Source organism: Monodelphis domestica, chromosome 3 (assembly GCF_027887165.1).
Source record: "Monodelphis domestica isolate mMonDom1 chromosome 3, mMonDom1.pri, whole genome shotgun sequence".
Classification (NCBI taxonomy): domain Eukaryota; kingdom Metazoa; phylum Chordata; class Mammalia; order Didelphimorphia; family Didelphidae; genus Monodelphis; species Monodelphis domestica.
This window is the reverse complement of record NC_077229.1, coordinates 2,502,290-2,523,099: the sequence shown is the minus strand read 5'-3', so window position 1 is coordinate 2,523,099 and position 20,810 is coordinate 2,502,290. Positions and strand designations below refer to the sequence as shown.

Genomic DNA, 20,810 nt, shown 5'->3' with positions numbered 1-20,810 from the left:
TGCCTTTGTGGGCGGGGACCGCGAGGGTGGAGGAGGGGGCGGGGCTTCGGCGGATCCCGCTGAGGGCTGGGCGCTGCCGGGGCGGGAGTGGCACCGAGCATCCAGGCCCCCCCAGCCGAAGGGAGGGGCAGGCAGAGGCGATGGCACCGCGGAGAAGGAGGAGCCTTGAGCGAGATCTTCGGGGGCCCCTGGGCAGCCCCCGCCTGAGAAGGGAGGCGGCCTGGCAGCTCCAAAGGGAGCCCTCCTCTCCCAGGCGTGCTCTGCCTCTTCCGTTCTTTCTCCCAGCTTCTGTCGCGCCCCCCTAAGAAAGCCGTAAGCTCCTGGGACCCCACTGTCCCTCCTGAGCACGCGTGGAGCCTTGGTCGCTCTGCTAGCTCTCCTCCGCTCGCTTCCGCTCCCTCGGAGGGCGGCCTCCTGGGCTCCTGCTGCAGCCGGAAGTCCCCTCTCCAAGCCCCAGGCCAGGGACCTTTCTCAGGCCTTGTTCTCTTGGGCGCTATTTGGGAACGCCCTTCCGCAGGCCCCTGCCGCAGCCCTCCTTCTCGGGCTCTCCCTGCTCCCATTAGCCTTCACTGGCTCTGCCAGGCAAGGGACAGCCCCCGAGTGTGTGCATGGCGCTAGACTGTACGCCCCTCCAGGGCAGACGCGCTTTCCTCACTGATGGAGCTCTTTGGACACGGGGCCTTGTTGAAATGGCCCCAGCGCAGGAATGCCCGGGAGCTCTCCCTGAGCACCGCGCGGTGGGGTCGGGCCTCCGTTCCCCTCACAGTCCCTTCTTCCTTCCCAGCTCTGGCTTCAGATGAGCCGGCCCGGCCCAGGAGGAGGCAGCCTTGGGGAGGAGAAGATGGCCCCTGTGCCCCTGCCAGCTGGGCCTCCGCAGGTAAGCGGGCTTCCTTCTCTCTTTAAGCTCTGTGGCTTCCCTGGGCCAGGAGATGGCCAGTGGCGTCCCTTCCCTCTGGAGGGGCCGAGCCGCGTTCCTCCTCAGATACTGATCGGTGGCCTTCTTGGCTCTTCCATCTCACGTAGGTCTGGGCAAGGTTCTTAAAGCTGAACCTGCCCTCATTCCTATAGCGCCGCCGGGCGCCGTCTCCAGGATATGCCACAACTTGCTCAGCTGCTCCCCGGCTCCCGGCGGCTCCTCAGTTTCCAGGGCTTTGCCACCACCAAGAGAGCTGTTAGCCACATTGGGAACATGGAGGGGCCCCTCCTGTCTGCCTGGTCGCCGGGGGAAACGTGCCGACCATGGTAACTGGGAGGAATTCCCGCTGGCTCTCCCAAATGGTGGCTCGGATGCGCAGTTCCCCCAGCAGTGTGTTAGTGCCTCCCACTCCGCGTCACCTCCACCATTTGTCATTGTAGCCACTCCTGGATGGGAGACGAGACTCAGGACGGTTTGGCTTGCATTTCCCTGATCAAGACTGATGTGGAGCCTTTTTTCACATACCTGTATGTGGCTTTGATGTCTCCCTCCAAAACGGTCTATCCATATCTCTTGCCCATTTATCAGTGGGGGAATGGCTCCTCCTCTTAGAAATTTGACAGGGTTCTCTGTATTTTAGACGTGAGACCTCTCTGAGCATTTCCCCCAATTTTCTGCTTTCCTTCCCATTTTGGCATTCGTTGTTTTCATTGTACAAAACCTTTTTAACGACTCAAAATGATCCATTTTACATGTCACCATGCTCTCCCTCTTTCTCTATCCACCTCCACTATTTCCTCGTGTACTCCCCCCAAAACTAGAAAGCAAGAAAAGCGATACCCCTACTACAAATATGTAGAGTCAAGCAAGACAAATTCCCTCCTTAGACATGCTTTTAAAAATATGCTTCTTGGGGCAGCCAGGTGGCTCATTGGATAGAGGCCTGGAGTCACGAGGTCCTGGGTTCAAATGTGACCCAAGATATTTCCTACTTGTGTGACTCTGGGCAAGTCACTTAATCCAATTTGCCTGCCATACTTCTGCCTTGGTGTGACAAGGAAATCACTTTAAAAGACTGATATATATTAATTTAAGGGCGCCAAGGAATTCAGCTATGTAATTCCTAAATGAAAACTCAAGTCAGCAGTTAACCTTTTATGGAGTTTAATTACAAACAGGAGGAAGAAAGGTATTAGAGATAGAGAGAGGGAGAGAGAGAGGGAGAGAAAGAAAGGGGAGAGAAGGGAATAGGGCTTAAATACCCCTTCTGTTTAGGCTGGGCCAAAAGGCCCAAGCCCTTAGATAGCTGAGGCAAAGAAAAGAGATCAGTCCCTATCACTCACGTGACCAAAATGGAGAAACAGTCTCAGGGGCCTCCACCTCCAGCTTCCTTCAGAGCAAACTTCTCAAAGCACCAACTCTCAGAGCCAAACCTCTCCAACCAACTACCCCTCAGTCTTCAGACACCTCTATCTTTAAGGAAACCATCCAAGTTCCCTCCCCTCAGTTCTCACATCTACCAATCACTGTCCATGTCTTCCCTGTGCCAATGGTGGCTCTAGCTTAACCCAGGACCGCCCAGAGGTCTGTGGCTTTGCACATGTCTGTTGAAGGTCATATTCTCAAATAATTAAATCTTGATCCTTTGCTGCAGCCCTTCCTAAATCCTGTTAGGACTGAGTAGGGTGGAGATTGTAATTTCCAAGACCTGGTTCTGTCATTCCAAGTATCTCTATTGTATCAATTCTAAAATCAATCATGACTCAAAGAACTTCCTGTTCTATGCTTAAGCATAGGTCAAAGCCCTTTCCATTGTTCAGCAAAAGGTTTCTGTCCTAAAGTAATCTTAAGAAGGGAGGAGGAGGAACCTCCCATGCCAATGGGGTTCACATTCCAATAGAGTTCCCACTCTCAATAGGAAATTTTCCAAGTATGAAATTTCCCAATGGTGAAATTTCCAACATTTATAAGTCTAAGAAATTTTAAGGTTTACATTGGGACGGACACTCCAGTGTTTGTAAAGCGCTTCTCTCTACATTCTGGGTGTCTTCTGGAGGTAGGCAGCATTTCTCCATGACTCTTTCAGAACTGTGATTAGTTATCATGTTGGTTAGAGTTCCTGAGTCTTCCAAAGATGTCTGTCTTGACCACATTCATTTTGGAGAATCTTGTTTGTATGGGCGTCTTTTATTTTTGTGGGGGTTTGCCTTTTCTGGATGGATCCCTCCAACAATTTCTATCCAGTGATCCCTCCCTTTTAACAAAGCTTAAAAGGAAAATAAGGGAAAAGTCCGAGCTGGTAAAGCCAATCAACATGAGTGATGGCTGACATTATACATAGATTCTCCACAGCAGGAGAAGCCCGTTCATACATTTCTGGGTGTTTATTATCCCTTGAACTGGATGTCTCGGCATTTTGCGCCCCCCCGCCCCCAGCCACAATAGAACGCATTAGCTTTCCTTCCTCTCCACCTTCCCCATGACTGTTTAGGGCACCACCAAGATCTCTGTTCCTGGGTTTGTGCTTTACCTTGGGGTCATCCTTGCTGCTCACTCACACTTACTCCCCAGATCCAATTTGTTGTCAGTCCTGTGGTTCCTTCATAAGATCTCCAGAAATGGCCCTCTGGTGTCTCCTCCTCCTGCTGCTGCCTTGGAGCCGGCCCTCCTCACCTGACATCAGGGCGGCCTTCCTACCCCATCTCTCCCCACTGCCAACCATCCTCAGCTCAGCTCCCCAAGGGATCTCCCTAAGATGTCAGCATGCCCATGTGATGCCCCCCCACCCCCGTAATCACCAGGGTCTCCCCATTACACCCAGGATCAAAGAGAAAGTGCTGTTTCTTAGCCCTCCTCTTGCCTCTTCCATCTTTTTAGCCTTCTCCCCTCTGTGCATGTTCTGCTCTTACAACACTGACTACCATTGCTCTTCCTTGAATGGGACCTGTCATCTCCCATCTCTGTGCCTTTTGTGGCATTTAAAAGAGTGGGAAGTCATAAACTGTAAGAGTTAAAATGGTTGAGGTTGTAAACTGTAGTGAGTAAAATAGTGGAAGGTATAAATTGTAGTAGATATAAGAGTGGGTGAGTAAATGTGACCAGAGGAAATATGTTTTCACTACAGTGTCTTGTTTTAAATCAAATATAAGGTGGTCGCCAGGGAAATATTCCCAATTATGAATATACCCAAGTCAACTGGGTTTTATAGAGAATTTAATTAATAATACAATGAGGAATCAAAGAAAGAGAGAGAGAGAGAGAGAAAGGAAATAAATGAGAAAAGAATAGACCGGCCCAGGCAGCCCTGGCCAACCCAGGCCTATGCCCTAAAAGAAAAGATCAGTCAGTCCTAATCACTCACCATAAGATCTGTTCAAGCGAGGATTCAGGGGGACAGAGTCTCCTCAGAGGGAGTTCCAGCCAGAGTCAGCCTCCCTTGAGAGACCTCCTTAGAGATTGTCCTTCAAGAGATCCTTCTCAAGAGATTGTCTTTTTCTTATATAGGGGGTTTTCTCCTATGTCTCCTCCCCTAAGTTCTTCCATCTGCCAATCACAGTAGACGTTTTCCAAAGGACAGCCCATTCTGAATTCACACCTGAGTAGACTAAACTTTTGAGTAATCCACACCTGAGTAGGTTAGAATCTCTGAGTAAGTTTTTTCCTCTTTGCTCCTTGTAAGTTCACAAGTTGCCTGACCTTTATAGGTACTTAGCACCCCTTTGTATTAATTCTAAAAATAGGCATGGCTTAAGTATGGGTTTAAGTATTTTTCCTTGTTCAGCAAGGAGTTTTCTTCCCTAAAGCAGTCTTAAGTACAGTGGAGTAGAGGTCTTCCCATTTCTGATCTAAGTAGAGTTCTCACATTTTAGATCTAAGTAGCTTCACTGTTTAAAATGGGGAATAGTCCCAATAGGGAATTGTCCCAATGGAGAATTCCCCAATGGGGAATTTTTGAACATTCACAAGTCTGAGAAATTTCAAGATTCACACTTTGCATAGGCGAATGCCTGTGGAGTTCTGCCCACTTACCATTGCCTCAGTTTCCCTGGCTTCCTCAAGGACGTCAGATCAAACCTAGTCATCTGCAGGAGGCCCTGCCTAGTTGGGAGGATGCCAACACTTTCCATTTTCTCTCTCTGTATGTGTGAAACATCTATCTCTATCATACGTAGAATGCCTTCTCCATGGCGTCTGTTCAGATTTGAGCTCCTTGAGGGCAGACCGTGGTTCTTCAACCGCCTCTCACAGACACCCAGGGCCAAATAGAATGTTGGGGAAAGCCGTTTCTCCTGGGGAGGTGTTTTTAAGTGAAAGGGGTGATGCTGTCATTAAAGGGTGCTGTGGAAATAAATGAAGAAGATGGCCGGGACTATCTTTGAAGTATAACCAGAGTTATGGGTGTGAGGAGTGGAATTTGGGGGAGCTCGCACCCTGAAATCACTCTAATGAGCAGGCAGGAGACTTGGATAACGTGGCTTTATGTGGAGAAAACAGCAGGCATGGCGGGAGGGAAAGGGGAGAAAAGGAGACGCTGCCCACACAAGTGGCTTGCTTGGGACAAAACTGTCCTCCCTCCTACATACAATCACAGACTTTTATAATAATCCTAACACAAGATTCTCCTCCTTCCCTCTGTCCAGTGTGGGGTGAGGGTGGGGGTAGACTGGGACAGTTCAGATCTTGAGCCCCTGATTTTCAACATTCTATACTCCTAAAGAACCCCATGATCAACAAACCTGTGACTATCATGGGATTTTCAGCCTGGGACAGATACAATTGGAACTCCCTGTTCCTTCTTATCTTGTCCTCCTCCTTAGAGCTAGTATTTTCCCCAGGCTACAAATAAACTCTTCTCAAGGTTTTTGAAAACAGGTCATGGGGGCAGCTGGGTGGCTCAGTAGAAGGAGAGCCAGGTCTAGAGATGGGAGGTCCTGAGTTCAAATCTGGCCTCAGATACTTCCTAGCTGTGTGACGCTGGGTGAGTCACCTCACCCCCATGGCCTAGCCCTTACCGCTCTTCTACCTCAGAACCAATACCCAGTATTGATTCTAGGATGGAAGGTGAAGGTTTAAAAAAAAAAGAAAGAAAGTAGGTCAGGAAAATGAAACATTTTATGGGACTGGCGGGTAGTTTTAGTCTAAGGTCTTGAAAATTGGGTTACAAGCCAAATATTACTCTGAGAATTGCACACTGAATCTCATCCTGCACAAGGGGAATACATATATAAAATGAGTCACCAGAGGACACCGAGAGAGAGGTCAGGCAGGTGGGAGGAGGCCCAAGAGAGCATATCACAAAAACCTAGAAAGAAGAGAGTATTTAGGAGAGTGTGGTGAATAGTATCAGAGGCCCTTGAAAGGACATAATAGATAAAGACTAGATGAAGACCACCATGATATCTTTAGATATAGTCATTTCAATTGACTGGTGAAGTCAGAAACTGGATGGAAAAAAAGGTGGATGAATGAGAGGGGAAGGCAGAGGCTGTAAACAGTCTTCATTAGGAGTCTGGGTGAGAAAGGGGAAATTGAGGACAACAGCAAAGGCTGCTCTTGGGAAGGTTTTTTTAGAGATTTGGATACTATCGTGAGGACTCAATGTTGGATGGGAGAAGGGCCATCTCCTTACCGGAGAGTAGAGGAAAGGAGAGAGTGAGCCCCAATGAGAAAGAGCATTGCAGTGAAGAGAAAAGGAAAAGAAGAAACTCCTAGATGAAGGCCTCATTTTTCTCAGAAAGAGAGCTGAGAGAAGGGAGGTATGTGGAAGTCATTACTGACAGGTCTTGCTATTGAGGGGCCTCTCTCCGTGCAGTTAGAGGTATGGAGAGAATATGAGAAAACGAGCATGTCTCTCCATTGCTTAGGGAATGGTTTTCACTCTGATTCTGGGAAGAGCCTTACTATCAGGAGAGAAAATGATGATGTAAGATATGAGGACCAGATGCACAGAAGTGGGAATGATCTGCTCAGGGGTGATAACTGAGCCCACGGACACTATCGACATAGCCACGTGGAACAGTACAAAGAGAGAGGAGAAGAGAAGCAGGCCTAGGAAAGAGCCCTGGAGAGTGAGACACGTTCATTGGATGAGGAGGAGGAAAACCACCCGAAGAGACATGATTGTGGAGAAGAGGGAGACTCACTGTGTTAAAGGCTGTGCAGAGCCATGATGACCGATTCTACAGTATTGGGATTTCATCCATTCGTGGTATTGTATAAGTGGAGATTTTGAATCTTTGACTTTATTCCCCAGAAGTCCTTAGTATTTCCCAAAATTTCCTATAATCTCTCCACATTGGCAAGATCACGTTATTGGTATTTAACTGGCAGTAAAGCCTCCCACTCTCTCTTTTTGGCATGATGTAGAATCAGCAGTGATGGTGGCAAGTTAGGAATTTTGAAAATGGCTAACCAGCCATGGGCACGTGGTTTTTATTTTGTATCCTCTTTATTCCTTGATTTCTAATGATCAATTAATAAACCTCTGTAAAATATAATATTTTTACTAGTAAGATTTAATTTTAAATTTTACAGTATTTCCCATGATTCTCAAGTTGCCTTGCTCTGCCTTCTCCTCTGGTTCTGGTGTTTTCTTTGTAGGATCTTGGGGCATCTTCACTTTTGACTTAATTAAAGCTTTTTTTTTTTGCTTTGTTCCTCCATCTTTGTGGGTTTCGTTTTTGTTTATTTCTTCTGGTGGAACCCTTTTCTCTACTAATATGGGAATGCACTGCATTCATGATAGTTCTGGAATGATTTTTTTCATCAACAATAATCAACAAATAGAAATATTCCATGCTACAAAATCAAAGGGATTATACAAAACCTCATTTCTGTTATGTACAATTAATTTTATGTATTTATATATGTAATTATTGCATGTATAATGTTAGGTATGTTTTCTGTATTCAGTTCATTCAATTGAATGAATTGTTTCCTTCCCAACCTCACATCTCAACTGTTCCATACCAGGCTCCTGAGTAAACTCAAATGTATTTGCTGTTTCAGGAATCAGTGACCTTTAAGGATGTGGCCATTGACTTCACCCAGGAAGAATGGGTGCACCTGGACTTCGCTCAGAAGGAGTTTTACAGGGATGTAATGCTGGAGAACTATAGGAACCTGGTCTGCCTGGGTAAGGATCCCCTTCCACTGGTACTCAGATTCTTCCCATTGCAGGGCTTTGGTTCATACCTTAGTCAATATTGTAGGCTATTTGGGTTGGAAGAGATGTCTGCTAAGGTACCTCACAACTTCTTAATTCTGTGGTTCTTTGATTCCGAGTGGACGTAATATTTGACATGCACAGATCAAAGACTTTTTAATCCTTTTGGGTCCAAAAGAAACGGGAGGCACATAATCTTCCTGTTCAGAAATGAAAGGGTTAACTTTTTTCTTTTTTAAAAAGTTATTCTTTTTTAAATTTTATTATTTATTTTTAAGATTTGCTTTAAAAATGTTTGAGTTCCAATTTCTCTCCCTTTTTCCTGTCTCCCACCACTGAGAAGGCAGCAGCATGATAGCAGGTCTACGTGTGAAGCCATGCAAAACACATTTCCATATTATCTGTGTTACCCTCCTCCCCAAAAAAGCAAGCAGAAAAGCATCATCTTCATTTTTCCCTCAGAGCTCATCAGTTCTCCCTGTGGTGGAAGATGGGCCATTTGAAATTGTCTTGGATCATTCATTGTATTGCTGAGAGTAGCTGCATCTTTCCCCATCTCTCATGATTTCAGTATTTCTGTTCCTGGGTGCTGTGTTCTCCTGGCTCTGCTCATTTCACTTGGCATGTGTAAAGATTAAAATTTAGGGAGACTGAGGCAGGTAGAAATTAGTTTCTCTCTGCAAGGAGTATTATATTTTGATGAGATTTATTAAAGGTTAAGGATTAAAGAAAATACAGAATAAGAAAACTGTGCCTAGGCCAGAGAGGCCTAGACAAGATAACCTCACATCATGAAAGAGATGCGTTTGCTCCAAAATGGAAGTCCAAAAAAAAAGCCAAAAGCCTTTGCAATCACGTTAAATCCCTTCTTGATCTCAGCCCAGGTGAGATTACAAAGCATTCTGGGGAAGTGGAGCAAAGGCTTGTGGGGATTGAAGTCCTGGATTCCAGTCCATTTTTACACATGAGAAGGGTTTTCCTTTGAATCAAATGAGATTATATTTGTGAATTGCTTAGCAAGGTGCCTGGCAAATAGGAGGTGCTACATGCATGCTTGCTCCCTTATCGTTTTCTTTTTTCTAATTGGTATTTTTGTGCCTCTGGGTCCTTTTCCTCTTGCTTTCCTTTGGGTATGGATCTAGTAGTGGCATCGCTGGGTCAGTGTTATCATTTTAGGGCAGAGTGCCAAATGGCTCCCCGGAATGGCAGGACCAGTTCATGCCTTCACCAGCAGTGAGTCAGTCCCCTGTTTTCCCAAAGCCCCTCCTCCCTTTGTCATTTTCCCAAGGACTTTCTATGGGACGTGCCTCAGCTATCCTGTAGAGGCACCCTATGTTACTTATGGGTCTTTCCATCATCCACAGAGACAGGATTTAGCATCTCATTCTAATGTGGTTCTCCGAACCTGAGCCCTGTTCTGTTTCCATTGAGCAGGACTTGCATCTTCCAAACCATATGTCATCTGCCAGCTGGAGCGAAGGGAAGCACCATGGATCCCAGAGGGAGACATACAAAGGATTAGCCATCCAGGTGAGTGAGTCCAACCATGCAGGTGAATCATTGCAAGCAATAGCTCAGTTGGCCTATTTTAATTTTTAGGGTTACATTTCTTTATAATCTTTATTCTTTTTAATTTTGAGTTCCAAATTCTCTCCCTCCACTGCTTCCCCTGCGTTGAAAAGGTAAGAAATATATCAATTAAACATATTTGCATATTAGCCATATTGCCAGAAGAAAAAAAGAAAGAGACCAAAAACATGATACTTCAATTTGCAATCAGAGTTCATCATTTCTCTCTCTGCAAGTGGATAGCAGTTTTCATCTTGGGTCCTTTGAAATTGTATCCTTATTTTGTGCAGAGTAGCTAAGTCTTTCACAGCTGATCATTGTTATAATATTGCTGATACTGTGTATAATGTTCTCTTGGTTCTGCTCACTCCACTTTGCATCCATTCATATAATTCTTTCCAGGTTTTTCTGAAGCCATCCTGCTCGTCGTTTTTAAATTTCAGCTTCTCCCCAACTGATGGGGATCCCCTAGATTTCCAATTCTTTGTCAGCACAAAAAGAGTTGCTATATTTTTGACACCTAGTTCCTTTTCCTTTCTCTTTGATCTCTTTGGGATACAGACCTAGTAGTGGTAATGCTGCATCGAAGGGTGTGCACATTTTGAAAGCTCCTGGATCAAAGGTACTAAAACCTTATTGGGAAGGCTTCTATTTATCTCATAGATAGTGCTTGCTTCTAGTTTTAGATAGAGACTATTTATTTTAGATAGAGCTCCATTTATTCCTGTGCTTTTTAGTTGTTGTTTTTTTAATAAGAATGAGTGTCGGATTTGGGCAAAAGCCTTTTCTAGATCTATTGACTTATAATCATATGATTATGTCGTCAGTTATGCTTATAGTTTTCATAATATTGAACCAGCCCTGCCATCCTGGGATAAATGCCATCCGGTCATAGTATAATATCCCTATGACATGTTATTGTAATCTTCTTGCTGGTATTTTGTTCACAGATTCTGCTTTGATATTCATTAAGCAAACTGGTCTATAGTTTTCTTTCTCTTCTTTTTGCCTTCCCTTGTTCAGATACCAAAACAGTATTTGTGTCATAGAAGGAATTTGCTAAGATTCCTTTACTTATGTATTTTTTTAAAAAATAGCTTACATATTATTGGAATTCATTGTTTTCTAAATGTTTGGTAGAATTCACTTGTAAATCCAACTTGCCCCCCAGGATTTTTTCTTAGGGAGCTCATTTACTTCTTGTTCAGTTTCTTTTTCTAAGACAGGGTTGTTATTTCTCTTTCTTCTGTTAATCCAAGTCATTCATGCTTTTTTAAAATGTCCATCCATTTCACTTAAATTGTTTTATTTTCTTGGAATATAAGTGGGCAAAATAGGTCTTAGTAATTGCTTTAATTTTATCTTCATTGGTGATATATTCACCCTTTTCAATTTTGATACTGATAATTTGATTTTTTCTTTCTTTTTAAAAATCAAATTAACCAATGATTTACCTATTTTATTCATTTTTCTTTTTTTTTTTAAACCCTTACCTTCCATCTTGGAGTCAATGCTGTGTATTGGCTCCAAGGCAGAAGAGTGGTAAGGGCTAGGCAATGGGGGTCAAGTGACTTGCCCAGGGTCACACAGCTAGGAAGTGTCTGAGGCCGGATTTGAACCTAGGACCTCCCGTCTCTAGGCCTGGTTCTCAATCCACTGAGCTACCCAGCCGCCCCCTTCATTTTTCTTTTTAACCAGCTCCTAGTTTTATTTAGTTCAGTGGGTTTTTTACTTTACATTTTATTAATCTCCCCTTTGATTTTTCAGAATTCCTATTTTGGTGTTTAATTGAGGAATTTTAATTTGTTCTTTTTCATGTTCATGCCCAATTAATTGATCTGTTCTTTCTCTTTTTTATTGATGTAAGCCTTCAGAGATATAAATTTCCCCCTAAGTATTGTATTGGCTGAATCCCACAAATTTTAGGATGTTGTCTTGTCATTCTCTTTCATGAAATTTTCAGTTTATTCTATGATCCATTCATTCCTTAGGGTTAGATTATTTATTATCCAACTGATTCTTAATCTGTACTTCCAAGACCATTTATTGAATGTAATTTTTTTTTGCATTATGATCTCAAAATGATGCATTTAATATTTCTGCTTTTGTACATTTGTTTGTAAGATTATATGCCCTAATACATGGGCAGGTTTTGTGAATATGCCATATATTTCTGAAAAAGGATATACTCCGTTCAGTTTTCTCCAGAGGTTTATTTATTATATCTTAATTTTCTAAAATTCTATTCATCTCCTTAGCTTCTTTCTTATTTATTTTGTGATTAGATTTATTTAATTCTAAAAGAGAAAAGTTGAAGTACCCCAATAGTATAGTTTTATTGACTATTTCCTCCTGTAACTCGTTAAACTTTTTCTTTAAGAATTTTGATGCATATATGTTTAGTATTGATATTACTTCATTGTCTATGTTATTTTTACCAAAATGTAGTTTCCCTGTATATCCCCTTTACCTAGAGGACAATTTGCTTTTGCTGAGTTCATGATTGCTACCTCTGCCTTTTTTACACGTAGACATAACAGATTCTGTCCCAGCCCCTTATTTTAACTCTGTGTGCATCTTTCTGTATGAAGTATATTTCTTCTAAACAACACATTATTAGATTTGGGTTTTTAATCTATTCTGTCTGTTTCTCTTTTATGGGTGTATTCATCCCATCCACATTCATAATCACATTATGATTACTAACTATATTTCCCTCAATTGCTTTTTTCTTCTGTTTCTTCTTCTTTCTCTTTTTACCCTGTTTCTTTTCGAAAGTCTGTTTTGCATCTAATCACGGACTGCCTTTATACTACTGACTGTGTGAGTGTGTATTATTCCCTCTTTGAACCAGTTTGTATGAAAATAGGGTTCAAGCATTGGCACCACCCTCCTCCTGTTTTCCCTTCCTCTATAAAAGATCTTCCTTGTGTACTTCCTTTATGTGAGATAATTTTTCCCATTTTTCTCCTTTCTGCAGTCTCCATTTTTTTTAGATAATCTCAACAAAATTGGCTCAAATACCTATGCTCTGACTATATAGATTCCTTCTGATTAGTCTAATAATGATAAACATCTTAGGAGTTAACACTAATCATCTTTCATAATGGGATGCAAATAATCCCATTTAACCCTATTAAGACCTGTATGATTTTTCTTTTATGTTTGCCTTTCTATTCTTCTCTTAAATCTTGTATTTTAAGATCAAATTTTCTATTCAGCTTTTATTTTTTCATAAGGATTGCTTGAAAGTCCTCTTTTTCATTATATGTTAATTATGTTAATTATATGTTAATTTCCCCCCAGGCTAGGTTATTCTTCGTTTTAATCCTAGTTCCTTTTGTAACAGTTAAAATTAGTTTCTCTCTGCCAAGGAGTATTATATTTTATGAGGTTTATTAAAGGTTAAGGATTAAAGAAAATACAGAATAAGAAAGCATGTGTCTAGGCCCAGAAAGGCCCATTCAATTTCACTTACATCATGAAAGATGCGTCTGCTGGGAAGCCGAAGTAGGAAAGGCCCCTCAGTAGGTGGAGAACTCCTTTAGATAATAATTTGTGATCTTGCCCAGGTGAGAATTCAGTGTGATTACAAAGCATTCTGGGAAGTGAGCAAGGACTTCTGGGAACTGGGGTCCTGGGTTCAAGTCTCCATTTTTTACACTTTGCCTTCCAGAATATGATATTCTAAGCCCTCCACTACTTTATACTAGTAGTTACTAAATATTAAGTGATTCTGAGCATCACTCCATGATAGTTGAATGGTTTCTTTCTGGATTGTTTTAACATTTTCTTCTTAACCTGGGAGCTCAGGAATTTGTCTGCAATATTTCATTTGAGAGCTCTTTCAATAGGTGATTGGTGGATTCTTTTAATTTCTATTTTACCTGCTGGTTCTAAGCTATCAAGGCAGTTTTCCTTTATGATCTCTTCAAATATGATTGTGTAGGCTCTTTTTTTGTCACATATTTGAAGTAGTCCAATAATTCTTGAATTATTTCTCTTTGGTCTTATTTTCTACTTTAGTTTTTCCAATGAGATTTTTCCACATTTTTTCCCCAATTAAAAAAAAATTTGTTTTATTGTTTCTTGAGGTCTCATGGAATCATTAGTTTCCACTTGTCCAGATCTTACTTTAAGAAGTCATTTTTTTAGTCAGCTTTTGTACCTCTTTTTTTCATTTGGCCAATTCTACTTTCAAAAAAATTCTTTTCGTCAGTGAATTATTGTACTTCTTTTGCCATTTGGCCAGTTCTGTTTTTTTAAGAAGTTATTTTCTTCAGTATTTTTTGAGCTTCTTTTACCAGTCTCTTAATTTTCTATTCATAATTTCCTTGTATCATTTTCATTTTCCCTCCAACTTTTCCTCTACCACTCTCATTTGATTTAAAAAAATTTTTTTTGCTGTTCATTTACTTTTCCAGAATTTTTTGTTGGGCCCTTTTCCAATTTGCATTTTTTTTTGAGGCTTTGCAAATAGCTCTGTTCCTCTGCATTTGTGTCTTAATCTTCCCTGTCACTATAGTAGCTTTTTTATGGTCAGGTTCTTTCTTGTTGCTTATTCATTTTTCTACCTTATTTCTTGACTTTGACTTTTTTGTGTTAAAACTGGTCTCTGTTTACCTGGCAGGGGAGAAGATACTGTCTCAAACTATAGACCTTTTTGCATTGCTGCTATCTGAGCTAGTTCTATGGCTTTGAAAGTTTCTGGCGCTTCTAATTTGCTTGTTATATGTCAAGAACGGTTTTAAATGTTGGGCATATAAACACAAAATTCAGATAGTCTCTGCTCTCCAGGAGTTCACATTCTAATGGGAGAATCAACACATAGGAAAGTTTCCAGCAGCAAGTCAAGGAAAGGCCTCATGGTCCTTATTCCAAAACGGAAAGCCAGTTATGTCTCTTCTTTAATATCATTTCCACTGCAAATTGCATTGCACCACTTTACACCCTTGCCCAAGGCATTTTGTTACAAGGATCTTGTTTCTGGGTCTTTAGCGCCTGTGGTCTAAAAAGTATCTGCTTTTTCCAAAGCACCTGCAGGAACAGTGACTACTATGCATCTTTCTAGAGGTTGTTTCCCCAGAATGATGGCTAAGGATACTGGTCTGGGAGCACTGCACTTCCCAAGTCTATTGACACCAATGTCCTGAACTCTCACTATCAGGGTCTGTGGGGAGATGGTAATGAAAGTGGTTAGATTGGGGGCATCTCAGTGGATTGAGAGCCAGGCCTAGAGATGGGAGGTCCTAGGTTCAAATCTGGCCTCAGATACTTCCCAACTATGTACCCTGGGCAAGTCACTTGACCCCATTGCTTAGCCCTTACCACTCTTCTGCCTTGGAGCCAATACACAGTATTGACTCCAAGATGGGAGGTAAGGGTTTAAAAAAAAAAAAAGAAAGTGGTTAGATTGGTTTGGCATATCCTGCCTCCTGTCTCTCCCTCAAGGTGCCCTGCTGCTTTAGCTAGCCTGACACATCTGCCCAAAAAGTGGCAGTTGCTGGCAATTAGGAGAGTTGGGTGGCCCTTTCTTACCGAGAGAAGGTAGCAAAGTGGGTGCCCATGAATTAGGGAAATGAAGTGAGTGCTCACTGATTAGAGAATGGCCTATACAACTAAGGAATTTGATGATAATTAAAGACTTTGTTCCATAAAATGTGAACATTAAGAAATTTAGAGAAATCTGGAAGATTTGTAGGAAGTAAAGCTGAATGAAAGAGGAAGCAGAGAGAACATTATACTCAATGTTTACAGCCATATGAATGGAAGGATCGCTCAAAGATAGGGAAACCACGAGTTACTAAAAACGACCTCAGATCCTGGAGACAAGCTGGCAAGACTTTACTCTCCCTCATGCTCCCTCAAGCTGGGGCCTTGTTCAGAGAAAAGATGGTACCCTTATCAGCTAAACTCTCACTCTATCGGGGAAGATAATATATAATAATCCAAGTTATTTTCTAGGAAAGAAAGGAAGACTTAAATGATTTGAAAGAGATTTAGTGTTCATGAATGAACTATACTAATCTAATGAGCATGATAGTACTAGTAAATTTGTTTACAGATTATTATGTGGTACTAATTTAATTACCAAGACAGTGTAACTGCGAAAATGTGGGTTTCAAGACTGTGAATTGCCAAACTGTAAATGTTTCGGCCAAACTGTAAATGTTTCGGCCAAACTGTAAAGATAATTTTTAGTGTCTTAATTTATATTAAAAATTAAGTGGTCGCCATGGGAAAATTCCCAAGCATGAAAATACCCACGTCAACTGGGTTTTATGGAGATTTTAATTAATATTAATGAAAGAATTAAGGGAAGGGAGAGAGAGAGAGAGAGAGAGAGAGAGAGAGAGAGAGAGAGAGAGAGAGAGAGAGAGAGAGAGAGAGAGAGAAAATAGTAGAAAGGGCCTAGACCAAATGGCCTAGGCCTGAGTCTAAGGGGAGAGCAAGTCAGTCTTTATCACTCACCACAAGATCATCTTCAAGCTCCAAACCTCCACTGAACTCTTGAATTCCACAACTGAGTTCAATCCTTCTCCTTTTAAAAAATTTTTTTCTCTTATATCACCTCTCCTAAATTTTTACATCTACCAATCACAGTAGATGCTTTTTCCCAGGACTGCCCATTCTTAGTTCTTATCATCTTTTGTTCTCACCTTCTCCAGTTAGACTAAAACTTCACACCTCTTTTGTTAAGCTTGCCTTTTGTAAGTTGCTTGACTTTTTAGTGATTAATTTAACCTTTATAGGTACTTAGCACTCTTTTTTATTAGATCTAAAAATAGACCACCTAGCTTGGGGTTTTTGCTTCACTATAAGTATGAGTTGGGGACTTTTCATTGTTCAGTAAGGAGTTTACAACTTTATCTTCCCCTAAGGCACTGTCTGAGCAGGGTCGAGTAATTTTAAAAGTTCTCAATACATTCCCGACCAAGTACCTACATTGTTAAAAATGGGGAATAGCTTAATCAAATCTTCTGAAGTAGAGTCTGAGCAGTTTTAAGATTCACAACAGTTCTCTATGAAATATGAAAACAATACCAGAATTCATATGAAAAGCTTTGAGATTAAGAATATCAATGGTATTAATCCATAAAGATAAGAATAGAAAATTGTCTAGCAGCATTTGATCTTAAAATTATTTTCCAAAGTAGTTATTACAAAAATTACATAGTACTAGTTTAAAAGAGAGAAAAATATATTACTGATATGTACTCCATTAGGAAGACTTAAAAGGAAATGTATATGGGAGACAGGTAGGTGGCTCAGTGGATTGAAAGTCAAGCCTAGAGATGGGAGGTCCTGGATTCAAATTTGGCCTTAGACACTTCCTAGCTGTGTGACCCTGGACAAGTCACTTAAGTCCTCTGCCTTGGAACCAATATACAGTATTGATTCTAAGATGGAAGGTAAAAGTTTTTTTAAAAAGAGGAGAAAATGCATATGGTAGCCCACTGTTGGATCCATAATAGAGCACAAACTATACTGGAGCAGGCTTTAATTATTTTAGCCAAATTGCCAAAAACAACAACAAAAAATAATAAACAGGAATGTAGTTTGCTAGGAAATAGGTTTAGAGAATAATTTTATTTAATGAATGTCATCATTACAAAAACTACTTGGAACCGATTTTAAAAGTAGAAAAGTTAGGAGTTTGCACTAGATAAGAAAGACCTTAAAGTAATTGCATATTCTGCTAGAGTTGGATCCATCTAGGTACAGAAACTTTTGGAGGGAGACCAGAATATGAGACAGAACTGAAGCACATCTTGTGGGAAGATAAGGTTTGATAATGATTTTTCTCCATTGATTCAGAAGCCGAACAGTACACATTATATATACAGTAGCAGAAGTAGCAATGGTTGTTTACATTTTTCATTTCTTTCAGATTGGGAAACTAAGTATGAATCCAAGGAGTCTACTCCAAAGCTAAGTATTTCAATGGAAGAATTATCCCAGGAAGTAATTAAGAGGGATGGTCTTCTCCTTTCTTCATTAGGAAAATCCTGGGTGTGTGATGCCACATTGGAAAATCATCTGAGGAATGAAGAGAAACCTTTTTGGGAAGTCAGAATCCCACAAAAGAACTGTCCCCAATCATTTAGAGTCCATGAAAATAATCGTTATGACATAAGCTTTGGTCTAGAGCCAATCCTTTTTTCACAACAGATAGTAGGAAAGAGTTTAACTGCATATGACACACATGGAGAATATTTTAGACTGTATACAGATAAAAAAAAATGCAATAACAGCTGCTCAAATAAAACAATGTCTAAGTATAACGAATATGGGAAATGCCTTATGTATAATTCAACCTTTATCAAAAGTAGTAGAATATGTATTGGAGAGAAGCTTTATGATTGTAATGAATGTGAGATTAACCCAAAGAAAGGGTTTACCCTTCATGAGAAAATTCATATTGGAGAGAAACCTTTTCAAAATAATGAACATAGGAGCACCTTCTGCCTACGGATGGAGATTCCTGGATATCGGAACATTCATATTGGTGAGAAACCTTATCAGTGTAACGTATGTGGGAAGACCTTTCGACTAAAAGCCCAACTTAATCAACATCAGACAATTCACACTGGTGAAAAGCCTTATACATGTAATGAATGTGGAAAGGCCTTTCGACTAAAAGGACAGCTTAATGAACATCAGAAAATTCATACTGGCGAGAAACCCTATAAATGTAATGAATGTGGCAAAGCCTTCTGCAGGCGTTCAAACCTCACTGAACATCAGAGAATTCATACTGGTGAGAAACCTTATGGATGCAATGAATGTGGGAGAGCCTTCTGCCTGAGTGCAGCTCTTACTAAACATCAGAGAATCCATACTGGTGAGAAGCCCTATGAATGTAACATATGTGGGAAGGCCTTTAGACTTAAAGCACAGCTTACTCAGCATCAGTCGATTCACACCGGTGAGAAACCATTTGAATGTAATGAATGCAGTAAAGCTTTCCGACAGAAAGGACAGCTTAATGAACATCAGAAAATTCATAGTGGTGAGAAACCTTATCAGTGCAATCAATGTGGCAAAGCCTTCTGCAGGCGTTCAAACCTCACTGAACATCAGAGAATTCATACTGGTGAGAAACCTTATGAATGTAATGAGTGTGGGAGGGCCTTCTGCTTGAGCACAACTCTTACTGAGCACCAGAGGATTCATACTGGTGAGAAACCTCACGAATGTATTGAATGTGGAAAGGCCTTCCGACTAAAAGCGCAGCTTAATCAACATCGCAGAATTCATACTGGGGAAAAACCTTATAAATGTAATGAGTGTGGGAAGGCCTTCTGTAGACGCTCTAACCTTACCGAACACCAGAAAATTCATACTGGGGAAAAACCTTATGAGTGTACTGAGTGTGGGAAGGCCTTTAGCCAGAAAGTAAAACTTATTCAACATCAGACAATTCATACTGGTGAGAAGCCTTATGAATGTAATGAATGTGAGAAGTCCTTCCGTCTGAACACAGCGCTTACAGAACACCAGAGAATTCATACTGGAGAGAAACCTTATGAATGCAGTGAGTGTAGGAAGGCCTTCCGCCTGAAAGCACAACTTAATCAACATCGCAGAATTCATACTGGAGAGAAACCTTATGAATGTGATAAATGTGAGAAGTCCTTTTGTTGGGGCACACAACTTGTAGAACATAAAAGAATTCATTCTGGGATGAAACCTTATGAATGTAATGAATGCGGGGTATCATTCTGCCTGAGAAGAGAGTATACTCAACACCAGAGAATTCATTCTACACAGAAAGTATATGGATATAAAGACTGATGGAAGACTTTGTTCCTGAGCTACCATGGGTTTTTGAGCAAAGGGGTGGTATGGACAGAGCTCTTTTATGGGAAGGTTATTTTGCCTACTGGTTGAAGCATGACATGGAGAGGGCTGTTAACATAGTAGCTTAGTAGGCAACAAGTGAAGAAGGCCTGAACTAAAGTAGTGAGGGTGAAATCACCATCAACTTGAACTAACCGGAAGAACCATATGTATTTAAAGAATATAGAAATTCTTTATACCAGAGCAGAAAACTTAGTCAACATCAAATGATCCTTATGGAGAAAACCATTATGAATATAACCAACACATGAAATGCTAGAGTCATCATCCTTTATTAAAAATCAGAGAACTGAAACTTAGGGAAACTTTCTAACTAGCTATTCCAGTCCTATTATCACATCTGCAATGCCAAACTTAATCCATATGAATTAGACTCTTCATTTACTGAGAAAATGGGAGACAATCTCATAGGTGTAAACCTCAAATTTCCTTAGACTTATAAATGTTGGAAATTTCACCATTGGGATATTTCATACTTGGAAAATTTCTTACTGATAGTCTATTGGAATGGGAACTCCATTGGCATGGGAGGTTCCTTCTCTTCCCTTCTTAAGATTACTTTAGGACAGAAACCCTTTGCTGAACAATGGAAAGGACTTTGACCTATGCTTAAGCATAGAACAGGAATTTCTTTGAGTCTTGATTGATTTTAGAATTGATACAATGGAGATACTTGGAATAAATCTCCACCCTATTCAGTCCTAATAGGATTGAGTAAGGGCTGCAGCCTAGATCAAAATTTAATTATTCCAATCTCTACCATACTCAAGTTAACAGGATTTAGAAAGGGCTGTAGCAAAGGAGTATAGATTTAATCATTTGAAAATATGACCTTCAACAGACATGTGCAAAAGCCAGAAACCTCTGGGCGGTCCTGGGTTAAGCGAGAGCCTCCATTGACAGGGAAATTGATGAAGAGTGATTGGTAGATGTGAGGACTGAGGGGAGGCAACTTGGATGGTTTCCTTAAAGATAGGAGGGTCTGGAGACTGGAGGAAGGAGGATTGAGTTTTTGGTCGGAGTGGTTCCTGGGCTCTGAGGAAGTTTGCTCTGAAGGAAGCTGAAGGTGGGGGCCTCTGAGACTGTTTCTCCATTTTGGACACGTGAGTGAAAGGGACTGATCTCCTTTCTTTGCCCCAGCTATCTAAGGGCTTGGGCCTTTTGGCCCAGCCTAAACAGAAGGGGTATTTAAGCCCTATTCCCTTCTCTCCCCTTTCTCTCTCTATATATATCTCTAATTCCTTTCTTGCTCCTATTGTAATTAAACTCCAAAAAAGGCTGACGGCTGACTTGAGT

The 20,810-nt window shown here is 41.2% G+C and overlaps 1 pseudogene; it reads left to right on the top strand.

Moving 5' to 3' along the window:
• The first annotated feature begins 790 nt into the window (after positions 1–790).
• On the top strand, positions 791–19,418 carry LOC100016031 (zinc finger protein 883-like; annotated as a pseudogene).
• The last annotated feature ends 1,392 nt before the right edge of the window (positions 19,419–20,810 follow it).